Source organism: Mus musculus, chromosome 7, assembly GCF_000001635.26.
Source record: "Mus musculus strain C57BL/6J chromosome 7, GRCm38.p6 C57BL/6J".
Classification (NCBI taxonomy): Eukaryota; Metazoa; Chordata; class Mammalia; order Rodentia; family Muridae; genus Mus; species Mus musculus.
This window is the reverse complement of record NC_000073.6, coordinates 41,350,772-41,363,245: the sequence shown is the minus strand read 5'-3', so window position 1 is coordinate 41,363,245 and position 12,474 is coordinate 41,350,772.

Sequence of the window (12,474 nt, the reverse complement as noted above, 5' to 3'; positions counted from 1 at the left end):
GAAACTTGTGGTCATATTAGATTCTAATTCAATCAATTACAGTAAATGTTTTCAAGATTATTCAAATAATGAATAGCTAAGTAATAAATGTTTGATAATTCAGTTATGTTATATTTAGATAGATGGTCTTCAAAAGTGTCAGAGGTCCACAGAATATAGCATGTAATTTTATTTAACTATTAAAAGATATTTTGACCATGAGACATGTCTTCTTCTTATCATATCTCCATTCCACTTCAAGGAAAGAGAAGAGCATCAATACCTCCAAGTAAAGTTGCTCCAATTTAGCCAATGGCAAGAAATGTCCTAATTGCATCTGCAGACACAATACACTCCCCAAAGGAAAAACGGATGCAGAATAGTTGATTGTTAAGCTTTGCCAAGATAGGGTAAGCTAGTCCTTCATAATTCCTTTTCACTTAAGGCCAGACAAGATGGCTGAAGACAGAAGCTCCAACAGTATAAGAAATATTGGGGACTGTCCAGGCAGTCAAATGCCCCTGCCAACTTTTTTTGGAACCTGTCTCTTTTTTTCTTATTGTTGCTGGAATTTCCAACCCCAATAAGCCCATATAAAAAAACCCACAAAATCCAGTTATTATAATTATAAGATATATGCCCATATTGGGCAGATTTGTGCATATGCAAGTAATATTTAATTTCTTCTCAAGTCTCTGATGGGCTTGAAGATGAATTAAAATCTCACAATTGAACTTATGTTGTTTAGCATTAAAAAGAATGTTCCAGATTTGAAAGGATGGTTTTCAGTTCTCACTCAATTACCAACAAAAACCTCCAGGGTGGTTTCTTCCAGCAGCTCTTAGCATTCTTTATATTAGTTGCAAAATTTGGAAATGGGGTGGAGTGGTGATGGGAAGAAAAAAGGGTTGTGTGATCAGGAAGCAGTCATTGAGAAGTAGCCTCTTACTAGGTACTGCTTTCATAATGTACCTAAATTCTAGGACCATTCCTGGAATTTCACATTATTTAGACCACTAAAAATGCAATGTTCTCTACTGGTAGGGTGGGTCATTACCCTACCTGCATCTATACCCTTATTAATGATGGGTTTTCCATATTAGAGTGCTCTACAACTTCAATGACTTGGCCACCTACTTTATAAGACCACTGTCATTGCATCTTGAGATTTCCATCCTGCCTTCCACTCTGAGAGAATTCTTCAAGGCAGGTTGCACATCCATTCCAATTGCTTCTCTCAAGAACAGAGAAGGCCAGGTTGCTGAGAAGAAAGGGAAGTAGAGAGAATGAAGAAGGAAGAGAGATAGGTAAACATAATCAATAATCTGAGACTGAAAGTACTGGTATGGTTAGTAGGGTTTTATCATTGGTTTGGACTCCACAACAGGTATCTTGCAAGAACATTCCAGATACTTGTTTTGACCAACTGTGGTCCTGAGGCAAATGAGACACCTGTGTCTTGTGTTTTGTCTCAGTTGTTGCCTCCCATGTCCTCCACAGCTTATAGTTTCCCAACTTTAAGCCAACCCAAAGCTTAAAGGCTTGCTGAAGCATAGCTGCACCTGAACATGAACAGGCTCCAAAGTTGAATTTCAAATGCTGTTTTACAGAAGCCATATATGAAAACTCTCTGACAGGCTGGAGAAATGGCTCAGCGGGTAAGAGCACTGACTGCTCTTCCGAAGTTCCAGAGTTCAAATCCCAGCAACCACATGGTGGCTCACAACCACCCGTAATGAGATCTGATGCCCTCTTCTGGTGCATCTGATGTCAGCTACAGTGTACTTATGTATAATAATAAATAAATCTTAAAAAGAAAGAAAATAAAGAAAGAGAGAGAGAGAGAGAGAGAGAGAGAGAGAGAGAGAGAAAGAAAGAAAAAGAAAGAAAGAAAACGAAAGAAAAAGAAAGAAAGAAAACGAAAGAAAGAGAAAGAAAGAAAGAAAGAAAGAAAGAAAGAAAGAAAGAAAGAAAGAAAGAAAGAAAGAAAGCAGGCAAACTCCCTGTCTTAGTGCAAGATTTTACTGCTGCATGAAACACAATGACCAAAAAGCAAGTTGTAAAGGAAAGGGTTTATTTAATTTATACTTCCTTATTGCTGATCATTATCTAAAGAATTAAAGAAAGAATCTTAAACAGAGCATGAATCAGGAGGCAGAAACGGAGGAAATGGCCATGGAAAAGTGCTGCTTACTGGCTCACTCAGTTTGGTTTTTATAGAACCCAGGACAACCAGCTCAGGAATGGCATCATCCACAGTGGGCTGAGCCCTCCCTCATCAATCACTAATTAGGAAAATGCCTTATAGCTATATCTTATGGAAGCATTTTCTCAATCAAGGTTCCCCTCTTTCAGATCACTCTAGCTTGTATCAAATTGACATAAAACTAACAAACACACCACCTCCTTTAAACCTGAAAACCACTAAATGCATTTTTTTTCAGTAGAGATTTCCCAGATACTGGCTTCTGTTCAGGGGATCCCCAGATTGAGATATGGCTCTGGTTTTAGGGTCAAGAATAGAAGGTATTAATGGGACAATTAATGCTGGTTAGCTGGAGCTAAGAAATTAGTGGTGATTAAGAAGAGACCAGCATCACTGAGGTGGAATCTTCTGGGAAGTATTTTCTGAGTAGACAGAGAAGTTGTGTTCCAGAGATAGTCAAGGTCGTGCCTCATGCTGCAGCTGGACTTGGTAATGTGTAAGAATCATTCAGGTGGTACTAGATTTGTAGGTATGAAGGAACAAGACAAGGCTGTTGACTCACTTCCTACTCTTCAATATCATACTTGAAATTCTAGCTAGAACAATAAGACAACTAATGTAGATTGAGTGAATATAAACTGGAAATGAAGAAAAAAGTAAAAGTTTTGCTACTTGCATATAACATGACACTGTAAAAAATGACTTCAAAAAGTCTACCAATGAACTCCTATAGCTGATAAACACCTTTAGCAATATAGCTAGATTCAAAATTAAATAAAAAATATCAGTACCCCTCATTTAGGCAAAGAATGAACAGGCTGAGAAAGAAGTTACAGAGACAACACCCTTCACAATAGTGACAAAATATAAAATATCTTGTAACTTGTCTTAGTCAGGGTTTCTATTCCTGGACAAAACATCATGACCAAGAAGCAAGTTGGGGAGGAAAGGGTTTATTCAGCTTACACTTTCACGTTGCTGTTCATCACCAAAGGAAGCCATGACTGGAACTCAAATGGGTCAGGAAGCAGGAGCTGATGCAGAAGCCATGGAGGGATGTTCTTTACTGGCTTGCTTCCCCTGGCTTGCTCAGCCTGCTCTCTTATAGAACCAAGACTACCAGCCCAGAGATGGCACCACCCACAAGGGGGCCTCCCCCACTTGATCACTAATTGAGAAAATGCATTGCAGCTGGATCTTGTGGAGGCATTTCCCCAACTGAAGCTCCTTTCTCTGTGATAACTCCAGCCTGTGTCAAGTTCACACAAAACTAGCCAGTACATAACTCTGTCCAACAAGAAAGTGAAAGGCATGTGTGACAAGAATTTCAAGTCTCTGAAGAAAGAAATTGAAGATATCAGAAGATCAAATATTTCCCATGCTCATGGATCAATAGGATTAACACTGAAAATGGCTATCTTACAAACAGCAACCTGCAGATTCAATACAGTTACCCATGAAAATCTAAACACATTTTTTATAGACATTGAAAGAACAAGTCCCAACTTCATGTGAAACCAGGATAGCCAAAACAGTCCTGTACAATAAAAGATTGGGTGGTATCACTGTCCCTGATCTCAAGTGTACTATGGAACAATAGTAATAAAAACTTCATGGTATTCATATAGAAACAGGCAGGTTGATTAATGGAATTGAATGTGAGATACAGAAATAAACCCACACACCTTTGGATACCTGATTTTTGACACAGAAGCCAAACCATACAATGAGAAAAGGATAGCATCTTTAGCAAATGGTGCTTGTCTTAACTGGATGTCTGCATGCAGAAAAATGCAAAATTTTACATAAAATTAAATCTCATGGATTTTTTTTTCATTCTATGGCAGTTACTAAATTCTTTAAAATGTATTTGATACTGAAAGTGTAAGCTTCAATGTGAAGTGCCACAATTAGCTTATGAAAATTGATGAAAAATATTCAGTAAAATTGTCGCAAATGGAATTCAAAAATCACATCAAGAACATCATTCACCATGATCAAACAGGCTTTATCCCAGGGATCTAGAGATGGTTCAATATATGAAAATTCATCACTTTAATCCACTATATGAACAAACTGAAAGAAAAAATATCACACGGCCTTCTCATTAGATCCTAAAAAAGCCTTTAACAAAATCCAACACCCCTTAATGTTCAAGGTCTTGGAGAGATACGGAATTCACAGCACATATTTAACAATAGTAAAAGCAATATATTGTTGCAGGATTTTCCCTGTCCAATTACATTAGGGCGGCAGGAGGCCTGTGATTGGACAGGGAAATGAGAGGCAGAGCTAAGAATTGCAGAGACGGAAAGTGAGCGTGGACAAGGGCAAAATGGTGGCGGATATGATCCAGCGTGGCTTTTACCAGCCTCAGGTAGCTATGATATCATAAGGTTAGAATAATTGGAATAAAGCTTTTATCATTATCAATTGGTCTGAAATGATTGTATTGGCATCTTGTAAGTTGAGAATTTGTTGATACATAAATCTGATTGGATAACTATAAGCTTTAAGAATTTTGATTCTACCAGGTAAATGAGTGTTGTGTTGGCTGACCATGGGATGAATGGTCATTGAGTGGTAGTGAGAGGAAGTTGGGGGCTCTGGCCCCACCGGAGAGTTGGTGGGCAGAGAGACTGCCGAGTTGAGATTATCCTTTGGCCCGCCAGTGGCAGCACTACCACGGGAACATGCTATTTCTCTTTTTTAATATTTCCTGCAACAATATATAACAAGACAGTAGCAAATATCAATTGAATAGAGAAAAACTAGAAGTAATTCCAGTAAAAATCAGGGACAAGTTTGCCCACTCTCCCTATCTATTCAATATAGTACTTGAATTTCTAGTTAGATCAGTAAGACAACAAAAGGAGGTCAAGAGAATATAAATTGGAAAGAAAGAAATTAAGGTATCATTACTCACAGAAGATATGATAGTATACATAAAAGATCCATAAAATACTACCAGAGAACGCCGGCAGCTGATAAAGAACTTCAGCAAAGTAGTTAGATATACAATTAATGTAATGAAATTAGTACTCCTCCTTTATACAAGTGATAAATGTGCAAAGGAAGAAATTAGGGAAAAACACCTTTCACAATAGCTGTAGGCAGCCGGGCGCCTAAAAGATGGTGCTGGCCTCCGGTACAGGCGCTAGCCTGAATCTGGCGCCAACCCCTCCCGAGCGGGTGCATACAAATTAAAGTGCCGGCAGACTGACCAATCCCAGGAGGACACATAGCTCTCCCCAGTGCTGGGGTGTATATAAACAGTCTTCCCTGGGTTCCTGGGGTTCCCGTAGCATCACATCGAGGCGTTCCAAGAATAAAGCTGTTGAGAAGAATCCGACCATGTTGCGTTTTTCCTTGCCGGACGAGGTGGGCACAACAAATAGCCACAAATACTATAGAATATCTTGGTTTAACTCTAACCAAAAAGTGAAATATCTATATGACAAGACCTTCAAGTCCCTGAAGAAAGAAACTGAAGAAGCTATCAGAAGATGGGAGGCTCTCTCATCCTCATGGATAGGTAGGATTAACATAGTGAAAATCTACAGATTCAGTACAATCCCCATCAAAATTCCAAAAATAATAAAAAATAAAAAAATGTATAGACCTTAAAAAGAGCAATTCTTAACTTCAGATGTAAAAATTAAAAATCCAGAATAGTTAAAATGATCCTGAACAATAAAGAACATTTGGAGGAATCATCACCCCTAACCCAAGCTGTATTACAGAACAATAGTAATAAAAACTGCATGGAATTGGTACAGAAACAGACTTGCTGATCAATGGAATAAAATTGAAAACCCAGAAACAAACCCTCATATATATGGGCACTTGATTTTTTTAAACAAAGAACCCCAAACCATACAATAGAAAAAAGAAAGCACCCTCAACAAATCGTGCTGGTCTGACTGAATGTCTGGATATGGAAGAATGGATCCATATTTATCACCCTGCACAAAGCTCCAGTCCAAGTGGATCAAGGACCTCAACATGAAACCAGGTACTCTAAAACCTACAGAATTGAAAGTGGAAATAGCCTTGAATGCAATGGTATAGGAGACAATTTCCTGAAAAGTATACCAATAGTTCAGGCTCTACCATCAACAATTGATAAATGGAACCTCATGAAACCCAAAAGCTTCTGTGGGGCTTAGGACACTGTCAATAGGACAAAAATGGCAAACAACAGATTGGGAAAAGATCTTCACTAACCCTATATTTGAGAGAAGGATAATATATATGCACATATACATTATACATATTCATTACACACACACACAAAGCAGGAGTGGGTGGTTTGGTGAGCAGGGGAAGGGGGGAGGAGATAGGGGGTTTTTAGAGGGGAAACCAAGAAAGAGGATAACATTCAAAATGTAAATAAAGAAAATATCTAATAAAAAATGAACAGTGGGAAAACAAAAGAAAACAAAAAACATACATATACACATACACATATGATACACATACATATATATCAAGAAATTAGATGCCAAAAAAATAACCCTCAACTAAAAATGTTATACAGAGATAAACAGCAAATTACCTGTGTATCATTAAAAAGGCAGTTCCTGTGGATCTTTTATGTAACAGCCTCAGTATTTCTCTCATTACAATAACTACCTTCTCAGAGTTCAGCTCCTTCTTAATATCTCCCACTTTCTTCTTTTATCTAAGTTAGACAGAGTACTCTAAAACAGCATGGCAATCATTATCTTTCTGTTTTTTGTAAATTTCTTTACAAGTCAAGACCAGATTACTGTAGTTCCAGGTTAGGTTTGATCTGATATTCCTTCAACCTTTTATGCTTTGCTCAGTGATGAACCAATTTATAATGTGCACATACAATGTGACTACAGGTGTGTTGCCATACTTTGTATGAATGATACATTTAGAACAGGACTGAATTTGAAACAGTAGCAAGAAAGTAGTAGTGGAGGGAAGACCATCACAATCATGGTACAGATTGCTAGTTTTCTACATACCTAATTTTTCTTTCTGTTTCTGTTGCATTTAACACCCTCAAAAAGAGCCTGGATTTATTTCCTCTTCACTTGCTTCTTAAGACTCAACAGTACAGATCCCAGAGAATAGAGAAATTGTAATCTTCCTGTGATGGATAAAAAAAAAAAAAAACACTTTAGAGTAAACTCTGTATCAAAGTCATATTTTTCATAAAAATTAAAGCTAAATGTTTTCTATATGTATATCTATGGTATCCCTGGTATTCTAAGGATTTAAACATCTATTAAAAATAAGAAAAGATGTGATCAAATGTTTTAAATTTTCTTTTCTTACCTGGCATTGTAAGGGTAGAGGTGGGGAAGAGTAACAGTGATAAGACATTCCAACGGATCAGGATAAATGGTTATCTTTGTGTGACCTGCTGCTCAAAGTGAGCCAGTGTGTCCAGTATCAGATAGTAACCACTTCCCACTGGTCACTGGTCAATGATTACTTCAGATTATCTAAATTTGCTTACAAGCAGCACCATGGAACCCAGTGATTCTACCAGGTGCTGATCGTTTGACAGGGAAAGTGATGTCATCAATCAGGCCAGAGCCAATATGAAGGTGATTTCTGAGCTAAAAGGCAAGACTGGGTAAAGAAGATGTCAGGAGACCAACAGCAGCCATGGAAGATGAAGTATCTGCTGGTCAAAATAGGTAATCTTGACATGGCAGTACCTCTTCCCATGACTTATAGCCTAGGAGATCATGGCAGTGCTTCTGTTTATAATGTGCATATGATGTCACATTCCAACAGAATTTATCCCATCAGCACACACTGTACACACAGACAATAGCCTTGGGCAGGAAGAAGAGTGATGTCTAGGTTGAACCAACTCAGTTGAGAAACCATTTCAGTTGATCTGAATTGGGAGCAGACAGCCCCTGTCCCTGATCAAAGGAAGAGATCAAAGGGTTACTTTGTGACTGTATTGAAGGGCCAGAATGAGTGCATTGAATCTACCACATAAGGCATGATAACCTCCAAAACTCTTCATATATGGACCTGTTGTAGACAAGTTACAAGGGCACTGGTGTAGTCAGCTCTCATCATGGCAGTTTTGTGAACCAATGCCAATCCATCATTATAATCACAATCTTGGCTCTTCTTAAATTAAAACAAAAACACAAACAACAACAACACAAACAAAATGTGTGTATACATGCATGCATGTGTGTGTGTGCATGTGTGTGTGTGTGTGTGTGTGTGTGTGTGTGTGTGTGTGAGAGAGAGTGTGTATTTGAAACAGGGTTTCATATTATGCAGCCCATACTGAACTGGGATTCTCTGTTGACTTTGAACTCATGGCAATTCTTCTACCCCAGCTTCCCAAATTATTGTATTACTTTCATGAGTCAGTATGATGGGATAAGAAACAAATACTTTTGAGCATTGTTTTTTTTTTTTTTTTTTTTTTTTTTTTTTTTTTTTTTTTTTTTTTTTCTGTGCTGAGAATTTGTCTTAAGGTGTTTGGCATCTTTGGGAAGTTTCTCTTTCACTGAAATACACCTTGAGGTCTCTTCCTTCTGTTTTTGACACAAGGTTTCACTGTACTCACAGTGGCCTAGAACTCATGATCCGTCCACCCCAGAGACTTCCTGAGTGCTGAAACTATAGGTGTGTGCTACCATGGCAAGTAGATCTACTCTGTGCAAAGCAGTACTCTACACCATATGGGGATTTTTAATGGTTCTAATGGCAAATATAATAGAAGGGCTGTAGGAGCCTCCCCCAAAAAAGACAGAGTTCTCTGTAGGAGAGGCTGCTGAGGTATAAAGATGGAGATGGGCCAGGAGGTAACCTTTGAGTAGAACAGAGACACACGTGAAGAATGAGGCTGACATGGGGTTGTGGGGCTACAGAAAGAATGTCCCACAAAGAAATTACCAGTGCAAAAACTGAGAGTGGAGGAGAGGCACGTTTGAGGGGTCTAGAGTGAACAAGACAGGCACTGGGGAGGGGGAATTTGGGGATATCAAGGAAGGCATTTAGATTCCAGAAGCATGGCTTAACATCAAGTTGTGGGGTAATTACTTGTCGGTTTTACATAGCTATACGCATAACACAGTCCTAGTCACATCCCCTTGTGTGTCGGTATGTGGTCAAATATGGAATCATGGAAGCCATTGGATAGCTGGGGCATGACTGTAAAGTTGGTGTGGGGGAGAATGAGGGAAAGAGTTCAGAGTGTGAGAAGAGCTGGGAGGAGTGGAGATTTGACTTCCTATATAAGCTGACACCTAACAGTGCTTCAAGAAAGGTTGGATGAGGTTGTGGACAAAAAAGAAGAAGCAAGGTGTAAGTGGGCCTTGTATCTGAGTTACAGAGATAATGAGACAATTCCCTGATGTGGGTGTGGATGAGGTCAAAGGACCATATTTTCACACCAAGCATTCAGTGACCCTCTGCCATAGATCACATTTGCTTTAGATAATTCTAGATCCAGAATGATCAAAACACAACCTTTGTCTTAACTGAGCTTTAATCCAACTTGGGGGGCGTGTAGAGCAGAAGACAATGAAATTATGCTTTTTTCTAGTTGACCACATGGTTTTGAAACTAGAGATTTACCTGGGATGGTGGCTATAAACATGTATGGAGGGAAGATGGGAGATGAGGCTGAGGGCAATACAATATTTACATGTCTGAGCTGTAAGTTCCCTTGACACAGTATACGAAGGAGTGGCCAGAAAGTTGGTAAAAGTTAAAAGGGTGGGAACAAAGATGAGTTCCTGGGTAGGGAATGATTACACATGTTAAATGCTGACTGGAGGGAGTTAAAATGAGTTAAATATGGCAAGACAGCTTTAGAATTTGAAAAGATGCATCACTTGATCGAGCTGGTGTACTGGCTAGTTTTGTGTCAACTTGACACAGGCTGGAGTTATCACAGAGAAAGGAGCTTCAGTTGAGGAAATGCCTCCATGAGATCCAACTGTAAGGCATTTTCTCAATTAGTGATCAAGGGGGAAAGACCCCTTGTGGGTGGGACCATCTCTGGGCTGGTAGTCTTGGTTCTATAAGAGAGCAGGATGAGCAAGCCGGGGGAAGCAAGCCAGTAAAGAACGTCCCTACATGGCCTCTGCATCAGCTTCTGCTCCCTGACCTGCTTGAGTTCCAGTCCTGACTTCTTTTGGTGATGAACAGCAGTATGGAACTGTAAGCCGAATAAACCCTTTCCTCCCCAACTCGTTTCTTGGTCATGATGTTTGTGCAGGAATAGAAACCTTGACTAAGACAGCTGGTAAGAGGTGTGGTGGAGGCAGAAGCAATGTAGTTTTCTACATGTCATCTCATTTCACCCACCATTCCAAACAGCCTGACTTATCCTAATCCATCCCACTGTGCCTGGTTCATATTCCAATGCCATGACTCTTTCTTCTCTTCTGTACTTCTCACTCTTCCTCCATTATTTTCTTCTTGTAGGGGGGTGGTTATGATTCTTTAATCAGGAATCTGTGTGTGAACACTGAAGGTCCTGTTCCCCAAGTAGTTCTTGATCCATCAATAAAGATGTTAGTGGCCAATGGCTGGGCAGAAAAGGCAGGATTTCTAGGTTCCCACAGGCAGGCTAGGAAATGCTGGAGAAGGAAAGAAATTCACCATGCTTTGCAGGGAGAGAAAGCCACCAGCCATATGAGATCTCAGATGGAGTGGCTTCTTCCCTGAATTGGACTGGGGAGGGCAGGCAGGAGATTAGAAACACAATTAAGCTGCTGGCAGATTTAGGGTGTTGAGCAAGGAGAGGGTCACCAGGCAGCTAAGTTGAGGGAAATTTAGAGGTGTCGAGCTGGGAGTGAAGAAGAGGGCAGGTTAGCCACAGGAGGCTTAGTAGTGCCAGGACATTAAATTAAAAAGCATATTAAAAATAAGCTCGTGTGTGTGTGTGTCTTTGTGTGTGCATCTGTGCATGCGCGAGTGCGTGTGTCATTCATCTGTAGATCCAAGGGAACTAGTGTGGTAGCACAGTCCACCTGGAACTTAATGCAGGGTAGTAGAAACTACATACTACACTTCTTCCCTATTTTCTTCCCTTCCACGCTTCTCTCTGGAGCAAAAGAGAGAAAATGTTTTCAGTATATGCATATGAAGGTAGAGGCCTTTGCTTCTATGTATCATCTTCGTAGTTGGGAAACGTCTTTCTTTATCAAAACATCCTGGAACACAGAATGAACTCTCAGTGTCCATTCTGGATTTCCTGCTGCTCTAACTTTTTCCCGTGTGCAGTCCATCTCTGTGCTTGTCTACTTAGCAAGGCTTATTCTTCATAGCTCATGAGAAATTACCTAGAGTGTCATTGACTCTAATTTTAATTTGTCTAGCATTTTGTTAATGATGCCTGGTTAAGGTATCTATTAAGGGCCTATGAGGTTAATTAAATGAAAAACACCGATGTAGGTCTGTTCGTACCCACTATGCTAAATTAATATTATACTTAACAGATGTATTAATGAGGCACTATATCTAAGAAATGCAAAGTAAAGCTAAAGTCATTGTCCAGAAAGCAAGTCTTTCATTATAATGGGTGAAATTTAGGAAAAATCTTCATGTTTATTCTTTAGAACTGAAGAGACCAGTCATTTGATAATCCTTTTCAGTATCCAGAAAATCACTGTATAGAATCTAATGTCAAATTATACACCAGAATTAGAAGAGATTTGATGCCATCTGTAACATAGCATCCACAAATATTGGTGAGAGGAGAAAACAGGTGAGGTGTTATATATATAACATATGTATATATATATATATATATATATTGTTATTATATATATATAACAATATATATATAATATATATGTATATATACACACATATGTATGTATGTATGTATAATATATATATATATATGTATATATATGTATATATATATATATATATATATATGGAACCCACTCCTAGAGTCTGAATCAGGAGGGCTGAGGTACAGCATAGGATCAACTGTTGCAGACATGTACCTGCTTATTCTGTTGCAGGAATCCCAGTAGTCTTATCTGGTAGAAATTTATCCAGTCAAATTGTTTCATTTGGCAGGTTGTAACTTTGAAACCTCCCGTAAGATTTCAGGTGTTTGTGAACTAATCAGAAATTTATATCATTTTTAAAATTTAATTTAAATTTTTTACTTATTCAATTTACATCCTACTCACTGCCCTCCCACATTCCCTCCCTCATCCCCCTCCCCCTCTGCTCTGAGCCGTTGAGGGTCCCCCTGCCACCCTGGCACTTCAAGTCTCCACGAGGCTAGGAGCTTCCTCTCCCACCCA